Genomic DNA, 21,438 nt, shown 5'->3' with positions numbered 1-21,438 from the left:
GGCGTCTGACCATTGACTACCGGCAGCTGAATAAACAGGTTCCTTTGTCACGATGGCCAATGATCTACCTAGATCAGGAGTTATTCAAGGTGACAACAGCGAAATATTTCACCACAGTGGATGTGGCCAATGGGTTCTGGACCCTTAAGGTAGAACCAACAGACCAGTACAAACTGGCCTTTTCCTTTGGAAACAGGCAGTTCACCTGGAATCGATGCCCCTTTGGGTATTCCAACTCCCCAGCGGAGTTCAACATATTTCTGCACAAAGCCATGAGTGATGCAGCCGCCAGGGGCAACCTGGTCTATGTGGACGATATTCTGATGAGGAGTCAGACCTGGGAAGAACACATGGCCGAGATCAGGCATGTGTTGACCCAGCTCTCCTGTGCAGGGGCCAAACTGTCCCTGGCTAAGGGACAGTGGTGTAGGACCCAAGTGGAGTACGTGGGACTGTTGGTTGGAGCCCAAGGCATACAGCCACAGTCCAGCAGAGTCCAAGCTATCCAGAATATGAAGTCGCCCACTAACCTGTCTGAACTGCGCAGCTTTCTGGGAGTATGTAATTATTCCCAGCAGTTCATTGAGGATTACGCTGAAATAGCAAGGCCCCTCCACAAGCTGTTGCAGAAAGACGTGCCCTTTGAGTGGGGGCCTTCCCCAGAACAGGCTGTGATGGAGCTGAAGCGCAGACTCGGTAGTGCGCCGAGCTTGGCCTACCCTGACAAAAATAAGGTCTTCTACCTTGAAGCAGGGTTCTCAGAGCACTGCCTTGGGGCTGCTCTGAGTCAGGAATATAACCAAGAGCGAAGGGTGGTGGCATATGCCAGTCGAGCCCTGAGCCCAGTGGAGCAAAAGTTCTTGGACTGCGAGAAGGCCCTGTTGTCTACGGTCTGGTCGGTAGAACACTTCCGTAGTTATGTTGGGGGACAAAAGATCATCATCGAAACCTGCCACCAACCTGTGACATTCCTGCATAGCCAGAGACTGAAAGCGGGCAGGGTGTCAAATAGCAGGATTGTGGCATGAATGATGGCCCTACAAGGCTATGAGATAGAGGTACGTTATGCACAGAGCAAGAAAATGTACCTGGGACAGGGCCTGGCTTTGGGCCAAGTGTGTCACGGCTGTGACACTGACATGGAAGCTCCAGAAACAATTCCCGCTGCTGAGCTACCGAACAATCATCGGTACTACGATGAGAACATGGGCCAGGGCTTACCCATGGCCTATGTTGACGGTTGCTCTTTTCGCCACGAACAGCAGGTGCTAGCAGGGGTAGGAGTAGTCTGGCAAGACAATACTCCCTGTGGGCCGACCCGCTATAAGCTAGGACCAAAGACTAGTCAGTATGCGGAAGTAGCTGGGGTGCTGATCACCCTCCAGCAGGCCCTGACACATGGCCTTAAACAGTTTGTCATCTGTAGTGACTCGAACTACGCCCGACATAGCTTCGTGTCTCACGTTCCGTATTGGAAGGGTAACGGCATGAAAAATGCCCGGGGCAAGGAAGTAAAGAACAAAGAGTTGTTCCTGGCCAGTGACAAGCTCACGACCGAGGCTGGAATGATGGTTTACTGGAGGAAGGTGAAGGGACACTCCCAGGTGAAGGGACCCGACAAAGACGGGAATGATGAGGCCGACCGGTTGGCCAAATCTGGCGCCTTAGAGGGTGAACCCTGGCAGTTCCAGCAGGAATGGCTACCCCCAGAATTCGTGGCTGAGGTCAAGGCGGTCACCCGAAGCAGGGCTAGACAGGATGTCGGAGCTGACCCTCAATCTGTAGTGCTTGGGTCACAGGGTTTTAACACCGATCTTGCGGAAATGCAGAAACAGGACCCAGCAATTGGGCAAATGTATCAGCATATCGCTGACCCAGTGCGTCAACCTCTTTCGGAGCAGGTGCTGAGCCAGTCTCTGGAGCTGAAGGAGCTGGCAGAGGTGAAAGACAACCTAAAAATTATAAAGGGGTTGTTGGTTTGTGTACCAGTTACACAAGGTGTCCCAAAGTGGGTAGTTCCCCACTGTCATCGGGGGGTCATGATCCAACACGCTCATGACGAACCCTGTGGGGGTCACCGGGGAATCAAGGCTACATACGACACTATCCAGCAGGTGGCATTCTGGCCTCACATGGGCCAAGACATCGCCGCGTATGTAAAGGGGTGTCTGACGTGTAGCCAGTTCCAACCATCACGGCCCTTGCACCGTGCACCACTCCAGAAAAAGGGCATGACATTCACCTGGTCCAATCTTCAAATGGATTGGGTGGGGCCGCTGGTGAGGTCATCCAGAGGGAACAAATATTTCCTCACTGTTACGTGTGCATTCACAAAATGGATTGAGTGCCTCCCAGCACCCAACGACACGGCAGAGACAACTGCAGTGCTGTTGGTGAACCATGTGTTCAGTCGATGGGGATTCCCCCTGACCGTGGTCTCGGATCGGGGAACCCATTTCACAGCTACAGTAATGGCAACCCTGTGGAATATGCTTGGGGTCAAGACCCAGTTGCATATCTCCTACCACCCTCAATCCTCGGGCCAGGCAGAAAGGGCAAACCGAACGGTGGTTAGTATGCTCAAAAAGTTTGTCTCCAACAGCAGTAGGGACTGAGACATTAAGCTGCCCCTGGTTCTGATGGCCATCCGAGCTACGCCCCATTGCTCTACGGGGGTCCCACCTTTTGAGATGATGACAAGTCGGAAGATGACTCTTCCCCTACACTGTCTTTATGGGGTGGAGGACCTGAGCACGACGGGGGCTGCTACGGCCCATCAGTATGTGTCAGACCTGCGAGCACATCTGCAGGCAACCTTTGCTTTTGCCCAGAACAATCTGGGAAGGAGTGCAGAGGGTAGGAAAGCATACTATGACTGAAAGGCAGTTAACCAGGAACTCCAAGTAGGAGACAAGGTCCTGTACTTCCAATTTGCCAAACCCACAGGGGTGGCCCGGAAGTACTTACCCAGTTGGACAGGACCCCACGAGATTGTCGATAAGGTATCACCGGTAGCTTATCGAATTCAGATTGAGAAGGGAAGGCAATCTCTGGTCTACAAGTGGGTGCATCGCAACCACCTCCGGTTGTATCGCCCACCTCAAATGGCGCCGGAGAACACAGAATAGGGTTAAACGTCCAAACCCGATCAAAGAGGGGGGTGCCCCTTTGTAGCTGCAGGCAGTTAGGTACTGTACTGTAGGTCCTGCTAGGAAAATATATTCAAAATTATAGTGGAACTGTACCATGTGCCTCATCTATGTTCCAGAATGGGAATCCTAAAACTGCCACGGCTGGTCCTGACAGTACTGTGGATCGCCTCGACACAGCCCCTTGAAGTTGTGGAACCTGGTCCTCCTACCGGCATAGTCCTGCAGGAAACCATAGTCCTCTCCATGGAAATCTTTATGGTACAATCTTTTTTTTTTCTTATAAAATATACTTTATTCCGAAAAAAAACACATCTCAAAAGGAAACATCTCACACGATAACACTCCACAAAATTAAAACATCGGTGGAACGGCGGTGATTGTCCGTTATCAATCCTTGCAAGGGTGGGCGTATTTGCGCTATTATGAGAGTCCCTCCAAACCCTACCGCTTGCTGTAAACCATTAATCCCTGTACAGGGTCCATAGGCCTTTCCAGCGCTCCTTTGCCGTGGGGAAACCCCATTTAGCAACATCGCGCTTCATCCTCCTCCTGAGGTCCGCCAGGATCCTCTCTTCCAGCTCCCTCGCTCCCCACTTGTTGTTGTGCCGGATGAGATTGTTCCTCGCGTCCCACAGGCCTTTCTTTGTGAGGGACAGCAGCAGCCACATCAGGAACTGCGTCCCCCTGTCCAGTCCGGTAGGTGCCAGCCCCAGCAGAATGTACTGGTAGCTGAGCACCGCATTCGTTTCCAGGAGTTGCATTATGTTGTCCATTCTGCCCCACGCCGCCTTGGCGAAGGGGCAGCTCCTTCACTTTATTAAGATACTGAAGAAAGATGTGGAGACGGGGGTTTGAATTTAATCCTTTCTGTAGGGGGTTTAGACTTTCAAGTCACAAGCTGGGGTTTATGGCAGGAAAGGGGGGTTAACTGATAAGGATTGCAGATGCAAGCTAGGAACCCCCCTGGGTGTAATGTTAAACTGACCATTTGTCCAGAACATCGTAAACTGGCCAAATACCATGAACCCCCCTCTTTACCATCAGACCGAGTGACGTCAGAAACGGAGAAGAAAACACTATATAACCCAAAAGTTTGTAACAGTACGGGGAACAATACTTCGGTTTTGTTGTTTCTTGCGGGAAACAAGACTTCGGCTTTATTGTTCCTTGCATGCAATAAACTCATCTGTTTTACTTCATCTCGGGATCAAGAACCTTATTTCTTCTGTTACAACAAATTTGGCGTAGTCGGCGGATGCTCCAGAAGGCGCAGAACTTCCCATCGGCAGGAGAGATGGTCAGCGCGCACATAACTAAGAGGTAAGGACTCCTCTTTTATTTAAAAGTCCTGACTCTCTCTGACCGATTGGGAAATCTCTGCTCCCTGCGAGAATCGCCCGAGATGACGGAGTAAACGTGAGTTTCTGAATTCCTCTGGCCCGGGGAAGACACCGGTGTATGTAATGGGTTGTTTGCTGTAAGCCCAGAATTTGGTCTGGCAGGGGTTCCGCGGTATTGTGTACAGGCGTTCGAAGCTGGTATATGCCTTAATTGCGCGTGGAGTTTTTGAACGGGTTTTGGACCCTTACCGTGAAGTTCAGGACTGGTGTGGGCCTTAATTGCGCCCGGAGTTCTGAAGGTCAGAACTGGTTTGGGCCTTAATTGCGCCCGGAGTTCTGAGGCTCAGGATCGGTGTGGGCCTTAATTGCGCCCGGAGTTCTGTGGCTCGGGATCGGTGTGGGCCTTAATTGCGCCCGGGGTTCTGGAGTGGTGCATTAAATGCACGTATAATCCAGGATTGGTGTGGGCCTTAATTGCGCCCGGGGTCCTGAGATTAGCTACGCCTTGATTGTGCACAGATTGGCGTGGCGTGGTTTTTTTGTTTTAAAGGAAACAGGAGTAGAAGAGATATATATATATGTATGTATGTTTTTGGTGTTTTCCTTGTTTGTGAAATACATATACACACGCACGACACTAACATAAACACACCTCATAATAAAAGAGCAAAGCATTAAGTAGCAGGATTTAAAGGACGTTGAGACCCGAGAATCGCCCTGATTGAGCTCAGTGCGTAAGTCCACCCCGGGGCAAAAGCAGCGATGCTGGCGTTCTGGGGATGGTGAATTACTGATCAAGAAAGGGGGTTTTCGAGGTCTCGTTTCTTACCTGTGAACAGTGCGGTGTAAGCCCTCTCTAAAGTCTCGGAGAGGCATTTAGATCTGGAGGTAACAGACGCCCTTAGCTGAATGAGTGCAGTAATGCACAGGTTTTTCCAAGTGAAAACATCCCCCTACTGAATGAGCTGTTACCTCACACACGACAAAAGTAAATCTTAAAGAAACCAAACATGTGTGCTAATTGGGTGTTTGAGAAAGTGGTGGAAGTATCTGATTACATATCGGAAAAGTGTAAATTGACTGAAAGGGAAGAGAAATATAGGATGAAGCTGAGTCTGTCAGAAGGAGTTTGGGGCGAAGATGCCTGTAAAAAAGCGTATGAACATTGGAACAAAAACAAAGATTTAGCTGCAGCCCTGGTGATCGGCCGACACCTGAGGTGGCAGATTAGCATGAAGGAGAAATCAGAATGGGATAAAAAAGAGAAGGAGTTCACAGAAAAAATAAAAGCGTTAAATGAGAGGAAAGATAATTTATTCGCGGCAAAAGAGGTACTAGAAAAAAAGCGAAAAGAGGGAGTACAGGAGAATGAGAAACTAAAGAAGGAATTAACTCCTGGTCACGCTGCACTGGTTAATGTGCTACAGCCGGCGACTAAGTTATATCCTGCTCTCCCACAGGGGAACAAACAGGCAGGAAACGAAAATAATTGGGATCAATTCCCACAGTGGCCATATGGAGATGGGGGGTCGGATTGGGATAACACTTGGTATGAGTGTGATAAAGACGGATCAGAGTCTCCCCTGTTAGAGGGAGGGCGCCCGTAGGTCTGTACTCTCACTCGAAGTGGGAAAGGACTTGATGTAGCAGGGGCTGGCGCCGTTGATGACAGCGCCACTCTAGCTCCGTCTCGCACCCCGCCGAGGGGGTCCGTTCTCGCACCTACCTTCCCTGAATCCCCAATACGATCAAATCCAAAACCGGAGGATATTGACCGGTGGGCTAGAGAAGTACCGCACCCAAAATTAGGGATGCAGCGAACCTGGAGTGCGCTTCAGGAATTAAAAGATACTTATGGTATCTCCCCCCTGACTGCCGCTATGATCCTCAGAAGGACAGGGGAAAAGCGTGTCGGAGAACTTAAACAATTGTGTGAGGATAACGGCAGGGGAGGGCGATGGGAATGGGTTTGGCGATGGCTTAAACAAAATTATCCACCAAAGACAGATTGGAAAAAGATATCTGCGCGTCAGCAAAAAGAAAGCGAGGATGTGGCTGACTTCACTGACCGCTTCGTCACACTCTGGCTGGAATGCTCAGGACTAAGTGACGAAGATGATGTGAATAGCGACGCCTCTGCTGTGATTAAACAAATTTATTTGGGCGGTGTTAAGCCTGATATAGCCAAAGCCCTTCAGTTAAAAGAGCCCGAAATAGGGCAAGATACGACTAAACAATTTGAGGAAATAGTTAAAATGGCACGGCAAATCGAGAGAAATATGTATGCTAAGGTGCGGGCAATACAAACAGGGTGGACACCCCCCATACTGAAGGGTGGAGCTGGCCCTGACACCCGACTAAATCCAAAAGGCGAAATTACAACTCGGTGCCATTATTGTAAAAATTTCGGACATTGGCAAAAGAATTGCAAAAAGCGATTAGCCAGTGAGGGCAGGATTGGAAGATACCGAGATCCCCCTTTCAATCCCTCGAATCGAGAGGGGCAAAAAAACCTGTTGTCACAATTACAGGATTTGAGCGAAGCAGACAAACGCGCTATCAGGGAGCTTTTAAACTAGGACTCCCCCTAGTGGCCTCCCTACGCCTATCTCAGGAACTGAGTGAAAAAGAGCTCAAATTACAATGCACGATTAATGGGATTCAAATGTCACTTTTATGGGACACTGGGGCTCAATTATCGTGTTTATCTGAACAGTCAGCCAAACGGTGTGGTGTCATGTTCACAGGGAGGGAGCTGGAGGCCACTGGTGTAGGGGGTAATCGAATAACACTCAGAGAAACTCAAAAACTCAAGATTAGACTAGGAGATGGGGAGGTAACATTTAATGCTGTCATGTGGGTAGGATCTACCCCAGATCTGTTGGGATGGGATGCTCTGAAATACCTACAAGGGGTTACATTAACCATACATGAGGAGAGGGTGGAGGTAAACATCTGGTCCCTCCAAAAAGACGAACTAAAAGGGCATTCAATTTGGACTATGGATAAGGACGAATGCGGGCTTCTGGATATGGAACCCGCCACATTTACTGGGAAATCCCCGCCATACACAAAGCCATATAAAATCAACAAAGAGGCGGAGGAAGGGGTTCGACCAGTAATACAAAAACTATTGACTCAAGGCATTGTACGAAAAACACATAGTACAAGCAACAGTCCAATATGGCCCGTAAAGAAAGCCAGCGGAGCATGGCGATTCACAGTTGATTACTCAAAAGCTAATCAACACATCAACCGTCTCACCCCCTTGGTAGCAGACCCCTCTGCTATTTTTCAACTACTGACCCCTGAGCACCAGGTGTTTTCAGTAATTGACATGGCTAATGGGTTCTGGTCTTTTCCTCTACACCCAGAGTTACAAGATTGGTTCGCTTTTGTTGTAGATGGAGAACAATATACTTGGACCAGGTTACCACAGGGGTTTCATAACAGCCCCACCGTGTATCACATGGCACTTCGGAGGCATCTCCGGGAGCTGCCTCAAGTGTCCTCCGTCGTTATCCAATATGTGGATGATATTTTAATCGCGTCTCCTGATGAGGAAACCCACAAGAAGGACCTCCAAATTATTCTCAACCAACTGGTTAAAAAAGGACACAAGGCTAGTTATAGCAAAGCACAGTTATGCCTAGACACCGTAATTTACTTGGGACAAAAGATTAGTCAGGGAAAAAGGGAATTGACAGAAGATCGGGCCTAGGCAATCCGAACACACCCTAGTCCCAATACGGTGAGAGAGCTCCGATCATTTCTGGGTCTGTGCAATTTCAATAGAAATTGGGTTGATGCTTTTTCTGAAAGGGCCAAACCACTTACAGACCTATTAAAGGGGGGAGGGAGGTCCCTTGATCCTATTGCTTGGAGTCCTGAAGCTGAACATGCTTTTAATGATTTAAAACAAGCTCTGTTACAGGCTCCTGCATTGGGGTTTCCTCAGACAGATCAACCATTCTACCTCTACGTAAGTGAAAAGAATGGATTTTGGACAGCTGTACTAACACAGGAACATGGGGGTAGGTACCGCCCGGTAGGGTATTACTCTGGATCCTTGGACGAGGTAGCCAGGGGCTGGGGTCCATGTCTACGAGCCGTTCAGGCCGTCTGTCTAGCAGTACAGGCAGTCAATAACATAGTACTAGATCAACAACTGATTGTTCGATGCCCACATGCGGTACACACCCTCATGTCCCTGAATCGGGTCAGTCAGGTTAATGCGATACGATGGAGCAAGTGGCAGGTCTTGTTAGAGGCTCCAAATATTACCATTGAACGTGAAGGAGCTCTAAATCCAGCCACATTGTTACCTGACCCATCAGAAGCCTACATGTTAGAACACAGCTGTGATGTTTGGGCAATGGGAGAAGATGAGGGCATCAAAATAGCCGAGCAACCACTAAGGAATGAAGACCTCATCCTCTTCACTGATGGAACTTCATTCATAAATTCTAGTGGGGAGAGGAAAGCGGGTTGGGCTGTGACTACAGAACATGATATCCAATGTGGGGGAAGATTTGAGGTACCCACGTCAGCACAGTGAGCTGAACTGAAAGCTTTGGTGGAAGCCTGTAAATTAGCAAAAGGCAAGACCACCATAATATACACAGACTCATGATACGCATTTGGAGTATACCATGACTTTGGAAGGTTATGGAGTAATAGGGATTTTTTAACCTCTGCTGGCACTCCGGTAAAGAATGCAGATCTGGTGTCTGAGCTGCTTGCGGCTCTCCAACTCCCAAAGCAGGTAGCTGTAGTCAAATGTAAGGGCCACAGCAGAGAGGACACTCCCGAGGCCAGGGGCAATAAGCTGGCAGACTGGACAGCACGTCAAGCTGCCCTGGGGCAATGGGAGGAGTGGGCTATAGAAAAACCTCTTCAGATTATTTCAGTTTGCACAGTGAACATACAGGCACTCCGGACGGAACAGCTCAGCGAGCTCCAGGCCCAGGCCCTAAGGATTGAGAAATGGACCTGGATGGAACGCAATGTGGGGCTGCAGAAGGATGGGACCTGGAGGTGCCAGCGTACAGGCAGACCCGCCTGTCCCAAGCAACTAATGCCCTACCTGGCACAGCAAATACACTCCAGAGGGCACCCAGGTGTTAGCCGAATGACTCGACGCTTTGCTCAGAGCTGGGTGGGCACAGGCTTCACACCCTTCGCAGCTGATGTGGTACAACGCTGTGGCGAGTGCCAAAAAGCCTCTGGAGCACCGCCGGTTCGGGCTCCTAATCTTCGACGTCCTGCACCCGAGGGGCCCTTTAGACACTGGCAAATAGACTATTGTTCACTGCCACCCTGTAAAGGGAAAACAGGTCTCCTAGTGATGGTGGACCAGTTTTCTAGATGGGTGGAGGCTGTCCCTGTCAAACGAGAGACTGCGCAGACAACTGCCAAATATCTCGTGACAGAAGTAATTCCCCGATGGGGACTCCCGTGTCGCATAGACTCAGACCAGGGCACACATTTTACTGGAAAAGTGTGTCAGGTGGTGGCAGACCTACTAGGGATCAAATGGGACCTGCATTGCCCTCATCACCCGCAGTCCTCCGGCATGGTGGAACGGGTGAACCGGACTTTGAAAGCTAAATTGACAAAGTACCACCTGGGAGGGATCCCCTGGGTGGATGCATTGCCCGCCGTACTGTGCAGCATCCGGGCTGGGACAAATCGAATAGTGGGGCTGAGCCCGTTTGAGGTGATCACGGGGCGTCCCATGAGACTGAGTGACTCTCCAGGACATGACAGAGTAGGCTTGAGTATACTAACTGATTCTCTGTTACAGTATTGCAAGTTGCTGACAGAGGCCACCCAAGGAGCCCGCGAGCAGGTCCTGGAGGCGTGGGGACCACCACCTGAAGGAGGGCACGACCTCATCCCAGGAGAGTGGGTGTGGATCAGGAAATTTCCTTCACAGGTTCTCCAGCCCAGGTGGGACGGACCCTACCAGATCCTGTTGACAACTGAGTCTGCGGTTTGAGTGGAAGGAAAAGATCGCTGGATCCACGCGTCACACTGCCGACGAGCCTCATCCCCATTTACAGACTCAGAATGAAATCATTTCTGTCAATAACGATAATTGTTGCTGTAGGACTATGTTCCGCAGGGATTAATGATCATCTCTCCCACAAAGGAGAACATGGAATTAATTCCTTTTTAGGCCTCTCCTATCTGACAGCTAAGAAAACCAACCAAAGTGCCTGCTGGGTGTGTGCCGCATTACCCAAATATGTACAGGAAGGACTTCCTATGGGGGCCATTCCTTGGCGTCTCGAGGAAGTCATAGGCATGATCATTTGGAGGGATAATTTAGGAGATTTTAATATGACAAACTATGGGGGTTGCCATAACACGACTTTAACCTACACAACATTACAATATCTACAGGAGCGAGGCTTAGAGCCCACGAGTTTCACAGGCTCTTACGCTCCTAAATATAACAGAAGCCATACACCACCATACCTGACTCTAAATAAGGAACGTGAGGGAAACATATGTTTTCAGCACACTAATGGTCTGCACTTGGTTGGATGGAGTCGTTGCAACCTTACCATCGCTGCAAATATATCCACCTCTACCTTCCAAATTCCAGGATGGGATCGGCACACCCCACAATTTGGTATAAGCTTCTTATTTTCAGAGGCATGGGGAGCGCCAAACGGAACATATTTCAGTTGTGGAAAACGAGCCTACCCATGGTTGCCAGCCCAGTGGTCTGGCTCATGTTATTTAGGATATGTGGTTCCTCATATCCGTGTTCAAACCCACAGCCCCTTCGGACCTAACCACAGACCACAAAGAAAATTGGCTGATTGGGAATATTATTTAGGTATAATATTTCCACAAGCCGGCATGAACTTTCTGAGTCGAGAGTTAATTCAAATGGCCTCGACTTTAGAAGAATTAGCAAATTCTACCTCATCTAGTCTGAAGGCTGTTAATGATGAGATGGTAGCCCTCAGAACAGTGGCCATGCAGAACCGACTAGCTTTAGATTATGTACTGGCGGCCCAAGGAGGAACTTGTGCAGTAATTGGCACTGAATGCTGCACATATATCCCTGATAATTCTGAGCACATCTCAGATCTGGCCCAACACATTTACAATGAGGGACAGAAATATCAGGACTATTATACTGAAAATTGGGGAATTGGGTCTTGGGTAAAGTCTGTGTTTGGGGCCTGGGGTGGAACCTTTTTACAGTGTTTATTTGTAGGAATAGTATTGTTTATATGTATAATTGTAATCATCACGTGCACAAAAACATGTATCACATCTTGCTATAACTGTGGAACGTACAATGTCATGGCAATACATACCTGTTCGCCAAGAAAGGAAAGATCTGCCCTGACATTGTATGTATAAAAATAGGCTACACTGACGTATGCCATATTTTATAAGGGGGGAATGAAGAAAGATGTGAAGACGGGGGTTTGAATTTAATCCTTTCTGTAGGGGGTTTAGATTTTCAAGTCACAAGCTGGGGTTTATGGCAGGAAAGGGGGGTTAACTGATAAGGATTGCAGATGCAAGCTAGGAACCCCCCTGGGTGTAATGTTAAACTGACCATTTGTCCAGAACATCGTAAACTGGCCAAATACCATGAACCCCCCTCTTTACCATCAGACCGAGTGACGTCAGAAACGGAGAAGAAAACACTATATAACCCAAAAGTTTGTAACAGTACGGGGAACAATACTTCGGTTTTGTTGTTTCTTGCGGGAAACAAGACTTCGGCTTTATTGTTCCTTGCATGCAATAAACTCATCTGTTTTACTTCATCTCGGGATCAAGAACCTTATTTCTTCTGTTACAACAATACTTAGAAGACAAAGATACTGTATCAATTTATGTTGCATTAGCCTGATTATGATTAAAAAAACACATATAATTAAACACGCGTTTACGATTTAAATCAAAACACGATTTAAATCAATATAAATGTTTATATTGTAACGCATACTGTCCAGCCTCCATTTCTCTATAAAAATTTACTCTATTACACACACACACACAATAGAAGCAGGAAGCAGAAGCAGTGACCGTTGTCAGAAGGGAAGAAGGTGACTATTCATTGTTATCAAAAATGACTTAGAATCGATCATGTTGTGATATTTTGAAATATAAAAGTCAATTGATTGTCCATAATATTGCTATTCTATTTTTTCGAAGAAATGTTTGTTAAAAGAAGAGTCCAGCACCAGCTGGATTTGAACACACAACCTGTGAGTTGGCAATCGCGCACGTAGACCAGTAGGCTACAAGGGAAGTCGCATGAAGATGGAGGCGAAACAGCCCTACACAGCCCTGTCGCAGTACACGAATATAATCATATCGTTATTAAATTCTTTAGATACGCGATTCCATATTATATTAGCAGAAAAGCTTAAAACTACCACTTTTTCACACGCTATTTCACATGCTAGTTAAATACTTCGATGCTTAAAATAGTTAGGGAGAAATGGAATACCGGTGTGTATTTTTCCTTTAAAGTACCGATTCCTGGAATCTGACTGGCTGACACCCTTCTGAAGTGGTTCCATAAAATCTGGTATACGGAAAAGAAAGCGTTGATAAAAAAGCCTGGATTCTCATGTATCTCATACAAGTATCTTTTAAAATAGTCTTTGCTGTGCTCTTGAGGATCCTTGTGATATTTTGAGCTCTAGTTGAATGATAAGTGTCGCATTTTAAATCATTTTCGTAGTTAAAAATTATGAAACGCCCTGTTAAAAGCAAGGGAGTTTTTATGCCCGTTGAACTAAAACAAAATGCCTGACAAAGTATGGCTTGGACAGATTCCAAGTGCTTGTACAAATGTGCTAAAGAAATTATACTTTGAGTATACAGCTTGTCCAAAGTCATTCATTATTAATACTATTAGTAATATCTTCGGTAAAGGCTTTGATGCATAAATATTTCTGATAAAGGTAGGTTGTGTACTTCTGTCCAACTGAGCAATCTTGCTTTCATAAAATATACCAACATTTTAATGACTAATGATTAACATGCTGTAATACACAGTTCAAAATTAAAAGCTCAAATGCTGTACATGAGAGGTTAAGCTCCCCCTGGCGGTTTTACAAGGTGACGCCGGATAGTTTCCAGCATGACGTCAAATGACGCGATTAACCGCGTGATACCGCGTGATACCACGACACACCGACCGGGGTATGCCGCGAAATACCCCACCCATTTTGAATGGCTGCATCTGTATACAGTACAGTTTGCATACAGTACTGTGTTTATGTTCCTAAACTGATCTCTTTTATGAGCAGGTGAAAGGCATGGTGAATAGGAGATTTTCAAAAATTACTGTGCTTTGCATGATTGGAAACAAATGCGTGATTGCGAAATGCTGTGGTGTTACTTTTACAAAGATGGTCGATGAAAAAAAGAATGTGGACCAGGGCAATACTTTGAGTTTACAGCTTGTCCAAGGTCATTCATTATTAATACTATTAGTAATATCTTCGGTAAAGACTTTGATGGCGACAGCTCAAACATGAGAGGATGAGCTTTATTAGCTCCACCTTGTGGAAATTCCGGATACTATTATTTTAATTGCGGTACTATAGGAGAATTTACGGTAAGTCGTGGTAGACTGAGTAAAGCGCACCGCAAAATATTGCGGTATCGCCCGCTTGTTTTGAATGGCTGCATCTGTAAACCACAGCTTAAAGAAGAGCACCATCTCAGTGCCATACTAATGTAAATGAAGTAATACTAAGACATGTTCTTATGGATTTGTCTTACCTTGAGATATGTAATTGGATTTCAGGATTAACTTCCACATTCAATGTACTGGTGATTCTTTGCCTGGTCAGTACCTGGGTGGGAGACCTCCAGCGAACAATTAAGCTTGCTGCTGGAAGTGGTGTTAAGAGACTCTTAGGATCTTCCAGAGGTGTCTGTCCAATAGCACTAGTTGCCTTAGAGCTGGCTCAAACATTGCTCAAGAGTCTACCTTTCACAGATGCGCAAAGATGAATGATGGGGGTGCACGCTTCAAGGAGCCTTCCAACTGTAGGGACCGATTAGAGACAATACGTAGCATGTGTTCGTTTCCATATACGCCCCGTGTCTCAACGGTAGGACAGAGTCAAATACTGCCTCGACACGTAACAGCGTTATATTAAACCGCAGGACTTGAGGGCTGTTTTGTTTGAATGTTCAAGGCATTGGTAAGAGCGTAGGTCAAGGGCCATTGGTGCATCTCCTGTAACTGGACTAAAAATGCTATTCAAAGTGCAGTGACTGAAATCGTCGTCCACATGTCTCCGTTGTTGATTGCTTTCTGTCTAAGAACGTTCTGTTTTCATGTCCGAACGGGGAGACTTTATCATTCCAACTTGAAGCCACCCTTAAGTCCTCTGAGGTGTGTGTGTGTGTGCTTGCACGTATGGCGTAAAAGGTTTCTTAAACGGAGAGCGAACTTGAAAAAAGTTGCCTCCGCCACCGCCGCCGCCTCGCACTCCCTGTTCGATTGTAGCAAGAAGGCAGCGGCCGCGGCGCTCGCTGTAGTCGTGGCCGAGTGGTTAAGGTGACGGACTTGAAATCCGTTGGGGTCTCCCCGCGCAGGTTTAAATCCTACCGACTACGGTGTCCTTTGCATTTGGTTGCGTGTGTGCGTGTAAAAGGACCAGTGCCGTTTCGTTTTCGCTGGGACCTTTAACACTCTAAATCGCCTGGACCCGCAGCCTGTGAAATCGATTCTTCAGCATCCACGAAGGACGCTTTGCAGCTGGACACAGATAACGATGCTTTTCTGTAACGAGCTTTCCAGCTGAATTTTCTCGGCAGCTCCGTACTGAACCTGTTCTCCATTGCAACATAGCGGAGGCTCGTCACGTCTATAGCAAGGCTGTGTAGGACCGCATACGCCACAGTGACTTGTACACAGACCACATGAAAGGCAAGCAAAATACCCTTTTAAAATTCCAAAGACTCACAAGGTCAGAGGAACAGCGATGACCTGAACAGATCTGTTACAGAAGTCTAGGTTGACCTTTTTAGAGCTGTAATTGCATTTTTGTTTAATAGAAGATCAAATCTACTCGCATGTACCAGCACCTTACAGTTTATTGATGTTAATTCTGTTTAAGTAATAAGATTGCTAACGATGTTGGACTTTAGTCGGTGTTTTTTAGAACAAATTGCTTACACTTCTGTAAGGAATACGCAGTACGTGCCTTTGTCAGTCATTGCTCACCATACCTGTAACTTTCTTATCTAACTCACTTCCTCAAATGGTGAAGGTCCACAAACATAAATGAAAAAAAAACCCTTGTTGTAGATGAGGTGCACAAAAAAGCAGCCCCTGATAGTGTATAACACATTTATACTATTGCAGAGACACATGTAACATATATATATATACTGTATATATATATGAAACAGAAATAGAAACAGAAACAGGAATCGCTTACTCACCTGGAGAATCTCTGTAGGAATATCTAGCATTTATCAATGGAAATAAAAGCTGCTTTAATACAGTGCATGTTCAAACTGAAACCCTCAGCTGCTGTTCTTGTTTGTTTTGGGACAAATTGCAACTGAGCATCGCATGAGCCGTTACGTACCCTTATCTGTTAGGGAATTTCAAGGGAGGAGTTAGGTCAGAATGGGTAGGCTGCAAAACAACAAGTAAAGATTTATTCCAAGATGAAACGTTGTGGCGGTTTTCTTATCTTTTCAGCATGGACTCAACTTTTACGTGTTCCTTATATGCTATATATGTATATATTAGCACCAATGTCGTTCTTAAAAACTAACATGAAATTGTCAGGGACATTCAGCTATATACAAAGACGAGACAGACAAAGTAATAATTCTATATTAACGTGGCCTACATATTGACGCAATGATCGAACTAACTGACATGTTCTGATTCAGATCCCCTGCAGTTCATGCCAATTAGAACAATAGCAATGCTGAGTCCTCCCAACCCTACTGAGCACAAATTCAGCTGATTTCAATTGAGCTCGGAGCTGGAGATGATCTCCATACAGTTCTGTGTTAACTAGCCCACACTTGCGTGCTAATTTACGGGTTGTGGCAAATGCTTTTCTAAAGTTCATATACACGACGGCAACCTGTTACCGAGGAACCTGAGAGGTTTAAAAGCCTCACGAGCCAGGCAGGACTCGACCCTACAATCTTCTGATCCGAAATCAGACGCATTATCCATTACGCCACTGGCCCATAGAACATGCGCTTGCACTCCACCACAGAGAGCTCTACACTGCTACCAGTAGTACACTTCCCCATCTAAATTTTCACAGCAAGAAACTTGTGTTTCCTACTATTTTTATCAGGTTTAAAATATCATCTCCTTAAAACAGAAAAAGTGTTGATGTGTCGTGCTGAAATTCCGATTGATTTTGAATTCAAAGAAAAAAGGTTTTCTTCCAAAACACCGTGAAATTGTCACATCTTGCAGACAATAGGTGTATTCCATGTTGAAAAGAGAAGAAAGAAACCATGGAACCTTTTACAGGTGTGAGGCTTCTTCAGGTGTGAGAAGACCTCATGGCCGAAACGTTGTGGTTCCTTTCTTCTCTTTTCAGCATGCAATAAACCTATTACTTGTTCCTTTGCAGCCGAGGCATGCTGACATAGCTACCCAGCTGAACATCTTGCAGACTCTACTTCTCTCCTGTAGAAGTAAAGCAGGGCTTGCTGGGTGAGCTTTTGCTCCGGTATGTTAGGTCACGTGTCATGTTAAATCACTTCTTCTGAACACAACATTTGCTGGTGCTAGCTTTCCCCATGAAAAGAGACATTTCCCTTACAGTACATGACATATCGTTTTTTTTCTATCAATAAGTATAGAAATAAAACAAAAGAAAAAATGTTGTCGCCAAAGAATGCACAGCTCTGTCGCCTTGGGGAGGTGTCAAGGGCATTGAGCTCCTTGGACATGAGAAGTGCCAGATAAATGCCATTTCTCATCATTTCTCTTGGCGTCAGTTCTGCTATTAAATGGGAAAGAGGCAACGGGCTCAGAGAGCAGGTTAAGTGCACACCGAACGCAGATGTGTCCAAGTGTCTGTAAAAGTGCGGTGCTCCCTAGTGGCTTAAAGTGCCTGCCTAGTAAGCAGGCGATCCTGGGTCTGAATACCAGCTGTGCCTCTCTCCGTGTCTTGTTGTGCCAAATGTATCATTTCAGACAAACATGTACAGCTTGGTTCAGTTTAATGCAAGAATTCATTTCCTTTCTGGAATAACTTGTTTTTGAAGAAATCCATACATTTTGTGAAAGATGAAATCAATTTCTTGGTTGTCAGTGAAAAAATATTGCTGGCTACAAGAAGCGCAAACGACTGTTTTCTTTGACCATAAACCTGCAAATGTAGGGAGCACAAAAGGCTGTCAGTCTCTGTGGAGCAATCGGTTAGTGCATTTGGCTGTTAACTGAAAGGTTGGTGGTTCGAGCTCCTCTGGTATGCGTGTCTCAGTTTTTCCAATGTAAACATCATCACCATCGCTAAAGAAGATGGCGCAGAAGGCTCCACAGCCGAAACGTTGTGCTAATTTTTTTCTCTTTTCAGCATGGAGTAAACCTTTGCTTTATCCTTTGCAGCCTAAGCATGCTGACGCAGCTACCTTTCTCTTAACGCGCCTCAATCATTATTCACCAAAACGATCAGCAGAATAAGTCGCCTTTGTGGTGATGTCACTCCTCTGCTTCACAAATGTCCTTAGTGACGGGCCATTTCTTTCTGCCATTTTTCCGGAGCGGTTATTGATTGCTCCATCATTTCCCTCTTACTTTCCATCACTAGATTGAAAAAAAAAAACAGAAACAGGCTGACAGGACGACAAATCAAATTGCAAAAACTCATCAAAGCACTCGATAGAGTATTTGAATCCACAAGTAGCTACGAGCAACTTTGTCTTGGCTTGCATGAATGTCGGAAAATGTCAAAAAGAAAAAGATGGTGGCTTTTTCATATTCGTTCTTTTATTTTTAGCTCGTTGGCTCTTCTGTCCATTGTCCTCCTGCCTGGCTCTTGACCTGTGACTGTCTGAACGCACACAGTAGACTTTCATGCGGGGGATTTGTCCTGAGCCTCTGTGAAAGACCCACCCACCCCCATAAATAACTGCTCTAGAAACACATGATTGCAAAACTAAACCACAGCTTAAAGAGGAGCTTGTCATGACCGCCAGGCAGTTAAGACCAACTCTTAAGCGATCTAATCAGCACCAGCAGTGGGTGATTATTAACAAACGCTGCCGCACGAGTTAACCCACCTGCACACACTCCACCGTGCGGTACGCAGTGCTATTTTTACCAGCTTCCCGCTGGTATTGAGACTACTCCTTGAGAGCTCTACCTGGCGGTTTTTCCATTACCTCGTTTATTCTGGATATTGGACTCCCCTTCTGCCTTTTCGACTTTGGACCTCGCCTCTCACCTCGGACTGTTTGCCACCAGTGTTCTCCCTGGATTACGACTTACCTTACGCCTCTTGACCACGAAACAAAGCAAAGCAGAGCAAAACAAAATGAACAAACGAAAACCCTCACGTCCCGCACTTGCATATAACGCCGTTACGTGCCCAAGCGGTATTGTACGTCATCCTAGCACTGCACCCCGGGGCGTACGGTATATGGGAACGAGCACACACCACGAATCGTCTCGAATCACTCCCTACAGCTGTAAGGCACCTTGAAGCGTGCACCCCCAACATTCTTCTTTGCGCATCTGTGAAAGGTAAACTCTTGAGCAAACTCTGAACCAGCTCTAAGGAAACTAATCCGATTAGACGTTACTTTGACTCATCCTTTAAGGGACCCTTGTTAATTGGAGAAATCAATGATTTTGAATGAATTCTGTATGCGTTAAAAGACAGCTATACACAGAAAACATGCAGGACACTTCTCATGATGTTTCCCGAGCCGAAACACAGTGCGGTTTTCCAAGCCATCTGACAAAGCCCGCCCACTGAAAACTGCAGCAAATCGTGTAAAGACGTTCAACTTCGTAACTACTGCACGCACAGGAAGCAGAATAAATTCCTCTTTTCAAACTGTCAAAGGTTTGCTTTGCGAACACTGCAGGACATCGCACAATCTCTTTTGAACGGGGACAAACGATTTCTTATGGGGCACAGTAAGTACAGACGTTTAAAAAGCTCCACTCATGCCGATGATGCAGCATGAAGAAGCGCAACCTAACGTTTGCATTCCTAGCAAATTCCTTTTATTTTTTGATAAATAAAGACAGGTGTTCGCCCTCTTGTGGCCTTGCGGCGTCAGAGCAAGAGGCTCCTTCTCGCTGCCCTTCCGCTGTGTTGCAGGGCCCCGAGAGGGAACCCGGAGCGCGCAATTTGTGGGGGGGCGGGGGACCGCGTTCGCGCTCTGCCCCCGGTCTCTTGCGCGAGTACTAAATCTCACGGACAGGGGGGCCTCGTCATTGATTGTTACAGGTGAGACGGGGATTAGGAGGAGACCCCGACTGATGGGTAAAGGGGAGCACTAACACCAGAGGGACACCCCCGGTGTCTCTTTTTGAGAGACGCCCTGGGGTTTCCTAATGGCCAAGGAGGGTCGGGACCTCGGTTTGACGCCTCCCCCGAAGGACGGCGCCTGTTTGTGCAGCAGAGTGTCGCCATCAGGAGGCTGGGGCGTAAGAGAGCCACACAGCCCGCAGGGTAAGCGCTCCCTACTGGTCCCAGTCACACCTCTTGCAGGAGCAGCAGCAACCGGAGCTTTTCCGGAGGGGAATCTCCCATCCGGGTGCCGGCCAGGCTCACACCTGCTGGGCTGCCCCGGGGGTGAGCCCAGTCGAGAGTCGCAGGGCCAGATCTAATCACCGGGGAGAAACGATACAAGTGAAGGATTGCTCGGCTCTCAGCACTTGAAAAGACCGACAAATGTCTCGTTCCCGCCGGAGCTGAATGTACCTGCATGTGTGGTGTCGTCTTCTTCCCCCGCCCCGCTGTGTTTGCTGTATTGTCTCTGAAGCCGGCCCCCCCGAGACGAGACGGGCTGTTCCTGTGCCCCAATTAACACTTTACAGGTGCCATTCCCCGGCATTGTGGCCGTTCTCGGTGCTCACACGCGATAAGATAAGGCGGAGGAGAGCGGGGCATGCCCAGCACCAGACATTCAAGGAGGGGGCAGTGCGAGGTGAGGTGAGGTGAGGTGAGTTGCGACACGCCGGAGCCCCGACGCAGCTAATGCGGTGCACTTGTTGGACTGGCATCGAAAGGACGTGTGCGCACGGAGCGAGCCTTCCCTGCGGCGGAGCGCGGGAACTTTCTCCCCCCCTCCCGCTGCAGGAGTTGTGTGCACTGCAGCGGTGCCGAGAGAAAAGCACAGAAGGCAGCAGGCTCTGGAGAGCAGGTAAGAGACGGAGCCTTGTGGGCAGGCGAGCAGGCCCGTTTTTTGGAAATTGCTGAAAAGGTTTGTTCGGTGTGTGGCAGGCGCACGTCGCGAGCTTGCGTGGCGATCTGCCGGTCTGGAGTTATGCAAATGAGGCCGAATTGCATCCCGGGACATGCTGCGAATGCGCAACGGCGACTGCAGATGTGTAGGAAACGGCGCGCTCGTTTTCTCGTTTTGCCCACACTTTTGAGTGTTAGTGTGGCGTGTGAGTGTGTGAAAGAGTGGGCCCAGCAGGAGGCGGTGGCGTGCGGGGCGAGGAGGTGGCCTAGGCTGCGCGATTTGTGCTGTGGGTGCGGGCCGCTTGCAGGGGCCTGTTTAACTCATACTTACCTGGCAGGGGAGATACCTTGATCAAGAAGGAGGTTCACCCAGGGCGAGGCTCGGCCATTGCACTCCGGCTGTGCTGACCCCTGCGAATTCCCCAAATGTGGGAATCTCGACTGCATAATTTCTGGTAGTGGGGGACTGCGTTCGCGCTCTCCCCTGATGTGCTTGGTCCAAAATCAGATACGGGAGGGTTAGGACAC

The 21,438-nt window shown here is 47.5% G+C and overlaps 2 non-coding genes across 2 annotated transcripts; both read left to right on the top strand.

Annotated features, from left to right (window-relative positions):
- Window positions 1-15,033: 15,033 nt before the first annotated feature.
- On the top strand, window positions 15,034-15,115 carry trnas-uga (transfer RNA serine (anticodon UGA)). The gene has a single exon. It is a non-coding gene; the product is annotated as a tRNA-Ser (tRNA).
- A 6,118-nt stretch (window positions 15,116-21,233) lies between these two features.
- LOC138229357 (U1 spliceosomal RNA) lies at window positions 21,234-21,397 on the top strand. The gene has a single exon (XR_011185777.1). It is a non-coding gene; the product is annotated as a U1 spliceosomal RNA (small nuclear RNA).
- The last annotated feature ends 41 nt before the right edge of the window (window positions 21,398-21,438 follow it).

The sequence above is a fragment of the Lepisosteus oculatus genome, unplaced genomic scaffold (genome assembly GCF_040954835.1).
Source record: "Lepisosteus oculatus isolate fLepOcu1 unplaced genomic scaffold, fLepOcu1.hap2 HAP2_SCAFFOLD_45, whole genome shotgun sequence".
NCBI classification, from domain to species: Eukaryota; Metazoa; Chordata; class Actinopteri; order Semionotiformes; family Lepisosteidae; genus Lepisosteus; species Lepisosteus oculatus.
This window is presented reverse-complemented; position numbering and strand designations above follow the sequence as displayed.